Here is a 12,206-nt window from a genome sequence, read left to right on the forward strand (position 1 = left end):
TTACTGTAAGACTGAACGTAATTTAAGTTGTCAGAAACGTTTCTATTCTCATATGCTGAACTGAGCTGCATTTCTGTTGACGAATCTTCGTGAGCAAATGACAGAGATTTGCTAGCAACTGAGGACGAAGACATAGTGTCTTTATTCTGGGAAGTTTCCAACACTCTCGTTTGAATTCAAATTTTCATAACTTACTGGCAACTCCGATCCCTCAGCTTCAACAGAGGGAACCTTGTTTCCAGTTAATGCAGTATCACTTTCCACTAATGTCTGACTAGATAACTACTCCTTTTGAATACTGATTGTTGGATCAATCAGTGGAAGAAAATCGGTTTCCAAAATATCCACCACCATCGGGACAAAGGTAACAGAGAGGCCGGCATCATCCTGGTGTTGCCAGTGGTTGACGGTGTTAGGGACGGGTGTTGGCGGGGGAAACACTGCCTCCATCACCTCCTCCTGCAGGTGCCTCTGCAGCCACAAGCTGACCATGTCCACTGGTGAGGGAGTGATGCCGTCCCTTGCAGTTCCTAAACTGGCTCTTTGGTTTTGATGTCCTTCTTCGCGAGTGTTTCTAAGATATACTTCTGTAGTATCAGGCATGTTATATCCACTGTTTTCCCTCATAATGTGTTGCCAAGTATACTGTTCTGTAACTGAAGCAACTGAAGAGAAATCATTCTTCCACTTCATTAGCTCTTGCTTGTCATCTGCTAACCTGCTGGTCAGGAATGGATGCTAAAAAATATAATCCTTTCTTACACTGACAGGTACGACCTCCGTTGCATTCCCACTCATCTGCTGTTTATCTAAATCAATCTCAGTATGTGGAGCAACGTCAACATCTCTGACAGAAGTCTGAAGCTGTGTTTTTTCAGCTTCATGAATGAAGGATAAATGCTTACTGTTTAGATTCTCTGTGTGGTTACTTACATATAAATTAGTTTGCGAAGCATTGTTGTTCCAAGTAGTACCATTTGGTGGTGCTACAGTGGTGCCTACAGGTGAGGGTCTACCACTCCTGGTAACCACAAATGTTCGTCCTGTTATAATGTCCTGAGAATCCTTGTGGCCTTGGCCTCTGTCCCTGAGCCTGTTCCCGCGAATGGGTCTCTTGCCTATGAAATCACCTCTCCTCATTACACCAAAGGGTTTCTTGTTCCTCATCCTTCATTGTGTCCAATGTCGTCGGGTACCAAGACGATTATTAGGTGAGCCAACCCTACCAACATGCCTTAAGGTTTGCACCTCCAGTATACCTGATTCTTCTGCCAAGACAGCGACTTCTGTGGTGGGTGGTTGTGTGACTTGCCAATCTGTTCCTTCTGTTAATGTTGGTTGATCATCACCTAATCCCTCAGTGAGGCCTTCAGAAATCTGGGGCACTCCTGTTGCGGACTCAGCATAAAAATGTGGCTCTGAAGTATACCCACCATACTGCTGACCAAAAGGACGTGTTTCCTGTAATGGTGTCACACCCAAGCCACTATTTTTGATGGATGGCCTCCTTCTGTATGGCTGTCTTCCCCTTAGACCTTTTCTGTGTACAGGTATTCGTCTTTCACTGCCACTGCTGGTGTCAGGCTCAGTTTTATTTAATGGTAGTACTGAAAGTGTTCCATTACGTTTATATGGTGGTGTGTGGCGTGATGTTGGTGCTCCCCGATCACGTGGTCTTCTAAAGCGTCTTCTGGAGTGTCTGAACCTAAGCCGATGTCTAACGTTTGGTGACTGTGAGGGACAGAGAGTGGGTGCCACTGAGTGTGTTGGGGGAGATGGCAAAACAGAAGCCACATCCTCTGTTGTATTCCTGGATGAAATGCTGCAATGGGAACTTTTTCGACGATGGGAGAACCTTGGTCCACCTCGCCTGTATCCTGTCCTATCAAATGATGGTTGGTTTCTGTGGTGTGGGAAATTTACAGAGGCAGACTGCTTGTGACTGTTGTTGGATAATGAAGTTGTAGTAGAATTAAAAATGGACTGCATAGAGTCTGTACTTACTAGGGATTGGTTAAATTTGCTGCTTGATGCTGATGATGAATTCCTATTCACAGACTGTGGCATTCTGTGAGACAGTCTACTTACATAGTGTTGTTCATAGCCTTCATGCTCGTGCTCTATTGCTAAAGAGTCAGAATAATTCACTGACGGATGAACTATAGTTTCCATATATGCACTGGGTGTTGTTTCATTTCTTACATGCAATGAACGTGCTTTGAACAGATCAGGGTTAGTGTTGGTTATTAGGCTTTGGACACCATACAACTGTACCGATGATGAGCTGAGCTTCACTACAACTTCACTTTAGTCACTGTACTATTATTATCCAGCACTCTCGAGGGGAAAGTCAACGTGACATTTTCTCGGTGTGTTCGTGTAGATCCAGGCGGTGGAGTGCCGAGTTCCACAGCCGTCTCTTGAATTAAAGTTCCCACTGAGTGGTAGGCTGCTTCGGTCCCAACCAGACCAAACTCCACTTCTGGCACTGACTGGTGAGGAAAATATAAGACCCCTACCCTCACTTTCCTCTGTGAGTGAATCTGTATCTCCTCTTTCCTCTGGGTATACAAGCTTGTCCAAACCCGTGCTTGTCATCTCACTGATTGCATTGGAATTGTGTCTCCTTCTGTGGTGCTGGTGATTGATGGTCTGGGCGGTGGTGGTGGTGGAAAGCTCTCTGGGGCATTTGTGCAATGAATACGTAAAATCTGGACAAAGATCCTGCAACACAGAATAACACATCTAGAGCCTAGCCACAGTAAGACCTCATTGTATGTCGCCTTCTTTAACGATACATATACATGGCTAAGTTACCAGAATGAAACAGTCTCGCCTATATTCCATTCAATCAGATGATTTATAATCAGTATATTCTTGCTATCTCCAGACGATTTTATTAAACTTAGGGGAAACTTTTGAAACTATTCTAACCTGAATAAAATCGTCTGGAGACAGCAACAATAAAACAGAAAAGACGTCATGGAACTGAATGGGATATTTATGACTCTAATTTTGTGGTAGTGTGGGGCACAGCATAGTGTTGTGTCTCTTACCTTGCTGTCCTAAGGGGTGGCATGGCAGGAGAAAACACAACAACAGTTATTAGTGTCATTAAGGCCAATTACCCCAGCAACACTGAAAGCTGCAATGATGGTGAAGGCAGTAGCCTACCTTAGTCCTAATTACGGTATTTTAGACATGAAATATTCTGGCAAGTTTTAGCTCACTGTATAAGACATGCAGTAAGACGTTTCCACGGAATAGTTTCTTATCACTGTTTAATACTAACATACCCTTGAGAGATTATCGTTTTTACTGTCGCATCTGCTTAACTCCAGTCTGACCGAGCAAACCCGTCGACCACAGACAAGCAACTGTTTCTGTGGGGCCGTCCTACAGGTACAGTACAGTACACACACCACACAGGGATCCGGCGCCCCCGTGTGGCAGACAGCACCTCATCAGGGTCGGCCTAGGGTCCTTCACACGGCGAGGTGAAGGGAAATATGAGGAGGTTTGACTCCCGGGTGGACGCCGCAGCTGCTTGGCTACAACCAGGGTGCATAGCGCCACCACGTGTAGGCTCCTCGTCAGCGCCAGAGGTAATTATAAAATTACTACGCACTTTCTCAACACATAACATACTCCAGTACTAGTTCTCTGGCAGCACAATATTAAATGTTTCATGACTCCAGCATCCATAACCTATTCTGTTTCATTACCACATTACACAAATAATTATCAATTCCCTAACCAGAATTTCCGAAAAGATGGTATGAGACAAAAGAGAGAGAGAGAGAGAGAGAGAGAGAGAGAGAGAGAGAGAGAGAGAGAGAAAGGAAGGAAATAGAAGAGAGGACAAAAAAAAAAAAAAAAAAAAGAGAGAGGTAACGGAATGACACAAAGACGAGGAAGAGATGAAGTTAAAAAAGTGATTATAGTTCTATCGACAGTGACTTACATCCAGGCCACTCCCCCACTCAACACAGCCACACACACACATGTCCTACTATAGTTCTCTCACCTTAACTTGGCCCAGATTTTCCTCGTTTTTTCCATTTATTTCACGTAGCTCAGTGCCAAAAAAGAGAGTACTACGGTTCTACATCCATTCCATGACACTTTTTCGTGGCTTGTGCTCTGTTTTTGTATTAATCTACTGTTACAACTCAGCATTCAAGATGGAGAGATGGCAGATTTAGGTCTAGTTACAGTAAAACGAATATAAGTTTTGTCCTACTGACAAACACCACACTGTAAAGACTCCATCTGACCCAGCAAAGAAATAGACCCCTACATCTATCCTGACAACCCACCCACCCACCTCTACACACCTCTGTCTAACAAAGGGTATAATAGACCCCTACATCTATCCTGACAACCCACCCACCCACCTCTACACACCTCTGTCTAACAAAGGGTATAATAGACCCCTACATCTATCCTCACAACCCACCCACCCACCTCTACACACCTCTGTCTAACAAAGGGTATAATAGACCCCTACATCTATCCTCACAACCCACCCACCCACCTCTACACACCTCTGTCTAACAAAGGGTATAATAGACCCCTACATCTATCCTCACAACCCACCCACCCACCTCTACACACCTCTGTCTAACAAAGGGTATAATAGACCCCTACATCTATCCTCACAACCCACCCACCCACCTCTACACACCTCTGTCTAACAAAGGGTATAATAGACCCCTACATCTATCCTCACAACCCACCCACCCACCTCTACACACCTCTGTCTAACAAAGGGTATAATAGACCCCTACATCTATCCTCACAACCCACCCACCCACCTCTACACACCTCTGTCTAACAAAGGGTATAATAGACACCTACATCTATCCTCACAACCCACCCACCCACCTCTACATACCTCTGTCTAACAAAGGGTAAAGTCATAAGGGAGTCAGAAGGAGGGCAGGACAGAAACAAGACACAGACAGTGAAAGAGAAGACAGATGATGTAGACAGTGGTATGGTGTAGGTTTGGTTATTTGACTGTTGCCAATAAGGCCTTAGCTTGTGAGCCTCCACCCAACAAACTCACTGGCAGTCAGTGGGGCTCGAACCCACCACTCCGTGTCCTCCACATGTGGACCCAGCACTAAACCGACCCAGCCACCGAGTCGTCCCTACCTGTCTCTCTTACTTCCAACTCCTCCCCATCTCACCCTGAACCAACCTACCAACAAACCTTCCTCCCCTACTCTCTCTCTCTCTCCTCAAGCCAGCATCTCAACCAGCCTTATACAAACTTGCCTAACTTTGTCTTTATCAAAAGTAAAGCGTATTAAGGCCAAAGCTCTCAAAAGGTGGGCACAACTCCCCGACTCTCTCTCAACTCTGGCCTACTTCCTAAAAGTTTTGTTGAGTTTAATGCGATAAGGGGAATGTACATTTGTGTGTGTGTGTGGGGGGGGGTAAATGGAGAGAGAGAGAGAGAGAGAGAGAGAGAGAGAGAGAGAGAGAGAGAGAGTAGGTAGGGTGCATTTATCAGGTAAGTCACACACACAGTCAGCACACACCTGTACAATGGGTCCAGCCATACGGTCCAGGAATTCCTTAGTGAAGAGCGCTGTTTCGTTGCCACACGTCTCGTACACAACGCGTTCTGAACACTGCAGGTATTCTTGGAACGAACTGGCAGAGAGGAAAGAAAGTTAGTGTAGGGAGGTGCATGGGAGTCTCTCTCTCTCTCTCTCTCCACACACACACACACACACACACACACACACACACACACACACACACACACACACACACACACACACACACCACATACTATCACACATCACACTGCCACCCTTCACACTGCCACCCTTCACACTGCCAAACGTTCATACTGCTACACCTGCCATTTTCAGCACACGGACTTTTCTCACACTGCAAAACACCACAACCTTCATACCACACAATTAACCACCACCACAGTACTCCACACACCATTACAGTACCTCACATCACACTATTTTCACCGCATCACACAACACATACTTCACACCACACACTACTACAGTATTCCACTCCACACTCCACTTTCAGTACTCCACACCATAACATTTTCTTCACTCTACCACACACCGCACACTACTACAGCATTCCTCTCCACATTCGACAGTTAGTACTCTACACCATACCACGCCACACCACACCGCACTACTCCACACCACACACACCATTTCCACTAAACCACATCTCACACCACCGCAATAAAAAAAAAAAAAAAAAAAAAGGCAATGTAGAAAACTGATAACAGACTAATAACAGACCAAATCTGACTCATTATTATAATAGAATATGGAACACACTTCTGAATCAACATCGTAATACGATTATTGAAGCAAATCTGCTGAACCAAACTGAGTGTCAGACAACCCACCAGCACAGGATGATGACATTCCTGTTCTTCTCCACCTCAGTGAGGTGGACATCAGCTTCGTTGATGTGGTTGAGTCCCGCCGTCTTGGTGTGGTAGGTGACGGAACACACGTTGTATTTGGGGTTCACCTGACGCATGCACGGCGCGTGACGAACGTACTCTGGCAAGGAGGAAGAAACAGAAGGTTTAAGATACGTTTATATACCTACTGACTATACAAGGATTGTTATTATAACGCTCTCGGGCTCCTATGACTTACTCCTGCCATATTAATGTCGTCAGGCATCAGCTGGAATGAATTAATAGACTTGTCCCGCTCATAAGAGGGTTAATGCTGAAAGTTATTAACCTTTTCATGTTGGGTACAACTCTAGTATTGTGTTCTCTGTCTTGGTGTGGTAGGTCAGTGAACACACGTTGTACAGTAACTGGGGTTCAGTGTGACCAACATACTCTGGAAAGGAGAGGAGGACGTAGAAGGCTTACAGTCATGTCTCTCGATTCCTTACCGCTGAGTGTTGGTAACTACTGTACAACTGAAATAGGGACCTACATCATACATTTGACGGCTGTGTGGTGTAATCTTGGGAAAGAATAAGAGTTAGCAAAAAAACAAAACTCTCTCACTCACTCTCTCTCTCTCTCTCTCTCTCTCTCTCTCTCTCTCTCTCTCTCTCCAACCAGTGTTGTCCATCACTGGTATCCTATGCACTGCACTGATGAATCCAATCTGCATACTGCATGGCCATGAAATAGTTAGGTGGCGAGGTATACGCTCACAGCAGGGCAGGGGGGGGGGAGGGGAGGAGGGAAGAGTAAAGTTGACAAGAGTCGCGAAAGAGAGGAAGGAAGAGGAGAAAAAAATGAGAGGAGAGAAGAGGAGAAAAAAGGAGGGGAAAGAGGAGCAGGAGGAAGGAATGTAAGATGAATGTACAGTAAAGGAAAGAAGAAGAGGATGGAAGAGAAAGGAAGGGGCAGGGTCGAGAAGAAGGAAGGGTAGGTAGGTAAGTACGGGTGCCCACCATCCACTCACTTGTTGTAGTGCTGTTGCCGGGAGACTCTATACTAAGAAGCCAAATGGTTTCTCGTAAACCAGGAAACCTTTTACTACGTTGTGTGGTAACTATATAACCAAATGACGCCTGGTGGTTTAGTGGGTTAAGGCGCTGTAAGGGTTTATATCCGAGGAAAGGTTGGAGTTTACGGCTCACATAATGCTACTCTGGGGTTAGTGAGGCTGGTCATCGTCGCCTTAAATGTCGGGACTGAGTAGCCAAGCCCCGGGCTACTACGCTCCTCATCGGGCAAAAAAGGATTATATGAGATGATGGATGGATGGATACACCTTTACTGCCCCACCAGCTGCGTAAGGGCCCGGGGCTAGGCGGCTCAGTCACTGAATTTAAGGCGTTAAGGGATGTCTGCGATATGACCCTCACCCCTGATACCACTCAGGCATTTCTATACCCTCATCAAGTGGTACGGTGGTGGACTGCTGACCCAAAGGACGCGAGATCAATCCCACGTTGAGGCTGGGAACAGTATGAAGGTTGAATTTCATTAACCCTTTCAAATATGATTACGTTTTTTTTTTTTTTTTAATTAGGCAACCAGCAAACCATTACATTCACGTATGGCTGGACCTGCAGTAGTGACGAGGTTAATAAAGGCTGTATTTATATCCTTCAGCCTGACAAGTGTGCCCTAAGCTACATAATATTGTGGGGAAATATTAGGAGTAAAATATGACGTATTCTTAGTGAACGGTTAGTGGTAGTACTTGTAGTTGTAGCCCCAGGGTAGAAATGTGAACCCGGTGGACTGCAGAATGACGCTGCCTTTCTTCTGTAACCCACCATCTTCTTTATGGGGGATAGGGAAGAAAGTACAGTAGTTGAGGGACGTTTGTATAACCAGACAGTTGATCCACCTGGTTATATCGGTGCCACCACATGAAGGCGTCCCTCTCCAACACCAGTGAAGGGTTAAGCCCGGTATTCTAAGCTGTATGGGAGGCTTTATTGCATCTCCTCAGTGATTTATGTTGCTGCTGCATCAGTAACATTCTTTTGTCCCTAAATTAAAAAGTCTTCTGGTGCTCGAGAGGGAAGCCTTCATGTGGTGGCACCGATATGACCAGGTCGCTCAACTGCCTGGTTATACAAACGTCCCTCAGCTCCCTTCCTATCCCCTGAAAGAAGGATGGCAGACTTAAGAAGGGCAACTTCAGCCTGAAGTCCACTGGGGACACATTCATATGAGCCTGGGGTGGCAACTACTACTATTACATAGAAGGCTTCGTAGCATCTTTTCCTTAGCAATCTCTGCTACATGCTACATCATATTATTCTCCCGTATGTTATTTACATCGTCTCAATATCGAGATATTTGGCATCAATAACATACAATGGGATACAGAAATGTATTGCGCTGAATAAATCGCTAAGGGAGATGTGTTACTAAATCCCCAAAGGCACTTAAAATACAAACCAAGAGTGTCAACTGATTTTCCACAAACCCCTTCGTCATGTCACAAACACACACACACACACACACACACACACACACACACCTCCGCCATCACCATCACACCAGTCCTGAATGACACTGTTCCCTCATTTCCCTCCCTCTACAACTCACTCCTATCACAGTACCCCCCTAAGATTATCCCACAGCATCTTGTATTAACCCTACCTTATTCTACCCTTCCCCGTCACCCTCTCTCCCTCTTTTCCTCCCTTTTTCAGCTCCCTAAGTCACTCCTGAACCCTTTCTCTTTTTCTCTTCCCCTTTACAATCTCCCCCTCCTCCTTGGGTCTCTACCTTTTCTAACTCCCACCAAACACCCTGTTAGGACTCCATATTATAATTACAAATCATAATAGATAAATAGATAAATAGATTGATAGAGAGACAGATAGAAGCAGTAAGTCAGATGATTAGAAGGTATTGTGTCTGCGAGAATCGAGCAATGCTAAACATGCTTACACACTCTTAACTCAAGGAATGCTTTATAGGCACACGACAGCGCCTCGTGACCATACACACACATACACACATACTCACACACAGGTTTCTAGAACTTTCCAACCACAGTGTAACACACGTGACACGACCCCTGCTACACCAGAATTTAGGAAGCAGAGCTCAGAAGGAGGCTAGCTATAGAACCGACAGGTAGTAGGGAGAAGGGCTTAGCAACATGGAAGAGAGAGAGAGAGAGAGAGAGAGAGAGAGAGAGAGAGAGAGAGAGAGAGAGACAGACAGACAGACAGACAGACAGAAGGTAGCAGGCGGGACTCTACTTGTACTTCACTCGTGTGTGTGAGACTTTGTTAATAGTTCCAAGACAAATAAAAATAGTCCCATACTATTCTTTACCTCTCCTGTCATTGCATGACAAATGGGAACGAAGATTATCTACTTACAAACTACTCACGTATAACAACCGCTCGTCCACAAGTTCAATATATATATAACTTCTCTACAAGTTACTACAAAGTCTTTTATGAGAACCCTTCCCCCTCCCCCTACCTCATCCACTTAGCCCTAACACCCACGACACAGTCATCCGTCAGTCGCCCCATAAGTGCCTCTTCACCTCCCCCCCCAAACGACTCATCTTCCACAACCATTTCCCCATCCACACCTCCCCTTCTTTACTCTCCTTTCCTCGCTCATCTACCCCTCTTCCCCCTTGTGAACTCTCATTTCCCCCCCCACAATCACAGGCCTTCTCTCTCTCTCTCTCTCTCTCTCTCTCTCTCTCTCCTATCCCCTTTCCCTTTCCGACCCCCCCCCTTCGTTTTCCTCCCATTCACAAGCTCCCCCCTCTCCTTTCTAATTTTCCCTTCTACCGTCTCTCTTTCCCTTTTTCTCCCCTCCCTCCCCCCAGCTCTTTCTCCTTTCTCCTCCCACTACCCCTCCTCATCCCCTCCATTCATCTCCCCTTCACCTCATCCAGTGCCAACACCCACCATCCTGCCGCCCATCAGTCACATTGTACAAGGGAAGTGTTCAGAACCACACTGGTGAAGCCTCGAGAAATAAAAGCGAAACAAACTCAAAACTGCCACTCCAATCATCGCTCAGGAGGCAGGTACAGTACCAATTGTTTTCAGTCAACTATACTGCCAATAACCCCGCAGGGCCGTAAAGTCGAAACTCAAACTGTCGGATGTAACAGTTTGGAGCCGTACAGCCAAAAGCCATCACACCCCGTCCATCTGCCCAATCCAGGCAAATTGACCAATTTTGTCAGCTCCATAATTTATTGTTCATTATTTTTCCCTTATGAAAACGTAACTCAGTTGGCCAAAGTGGGGGAAAATAATGAATCCACTTTGCATAGGCGCCACATTCCGAGCTGGACAATACATTTTCACGGCTGCACGAAAAAAGAAATTGGGTGTTGATTTTTATTATGCCGGCCTATACCAATATTGGCGGAGCTGCAGTGTGGTTTTATGCCCACCAGGGACGGGAGGGGGAGGGGGAACGCATGTGTGGGAGGGGGGTGAAGAGAAACAGGAGGGAAAGGTTGGGAGAGACGTAGGAAAGAGGGGAAGAAGAGGAAAGCATGGACAGAATGAGCACTAGAGTTGAAGTGTAAATAGGAGGAAAGACAAGGGTAAGGGAACAGAAATGAACACTGAGATAGAGAAAAGTAAGCAGGGAGGGGGGGGGGAAGAGACTTGACATGTCCAAGAGTGAGAGGTTGGGGAAGGAGTGATGTGTGGGGAGAGGGAGGACGGAAAAGATGAGGGAAGGAAAGAACACATTACCATGCACTGAGGTATTGGACAGGCGGAGAGAGAGAGAGAGAGAGAGAGAGAGAGGGGGGGGGGACTTCATATTTAGTGGGTGAGGTATGAGGGAGAAGGAGTGTTGGTGTGGTGTGAGGCGGGGAAGGGAAGGATACATACCTGAACATTTGGGGAGAGGAAAGCAGAGGGAAAGAAAGCATATACTGTGAGCTTTGACGTACAGAGAGGGAGACAAGGAGACAGGGTATATAGCCTGCATTGTATATCTACAGAGCCAGGGATCTGTGTGTGTGTGTGTGTGTGTGTGTGTGTGTGTGTGTGTGTGTGTGTGTGTGTGTGTGTGTGTGTGTGTGGAAGAGGGGGAGGGGGGAGCCTAGAAGTATAAAAAAATACCTGTCTACTACACAAAGGTCATCAAGGCAGACAATCATATTCTGTTCACATAAGTGTACAGTGAGGTGGTGGGAGATGATCACATAACTGACCACTGAAGCTGACACGAGAAGACGGTGACCCTACATACACTTATGCTGTTAAGGGCCATATTCTGTGTCGCAAGAGGCTTCGTAGCACAGCTTCTTCAGCAATTTATTTTGCATAATACACACTAACCTACACCGGAACATTCTCTTGTATAATATTTTGTTTTAATATCGTCATCAGTTTCCATCAACACAATACAAGAAGATATTAAGGTGTAATGTCCAGAATAAATCGCTAAGAAAGATGCATTAGGAACTTTCCAAAGCCACTAACAATACAAGGCATACGCTAAGTTGTCTCAGTGCAGACATTTAACCTTCAATGTGATGACGTATTTTTTGTTTAATTCTGGCTTCCTCCAGACTATTTCATTCCGATGTGCGAATACCTGGTGCAGTACAGGTACTGTAGTAACAGTAGTACCTGCAACCCCAGGCTTATATGAAGCTGCACCTGGTGAACTGCAGGCCCAGGTTGACATTCCTCCACTGGACACTATCCGCCTTCTGGGGGATGGGGAGGGGACTGATGGATGGTTATACAAACCGGGCAGC

This window comes from Coenobita brevimanus, chromosome 107 (genome assembly GCF_032717465.1).
Source record: "Coenobita brevimanus isolate Jiangsu-jjx chromosome 107, ASM3271746v2, whole genome shotgun sequence".
NCBI lineage: Eukaryota > Metazoa > Arthropoda > Malacostraca > Decapoda > Coenobitidae > Coenobita > Coenobita brevimanus.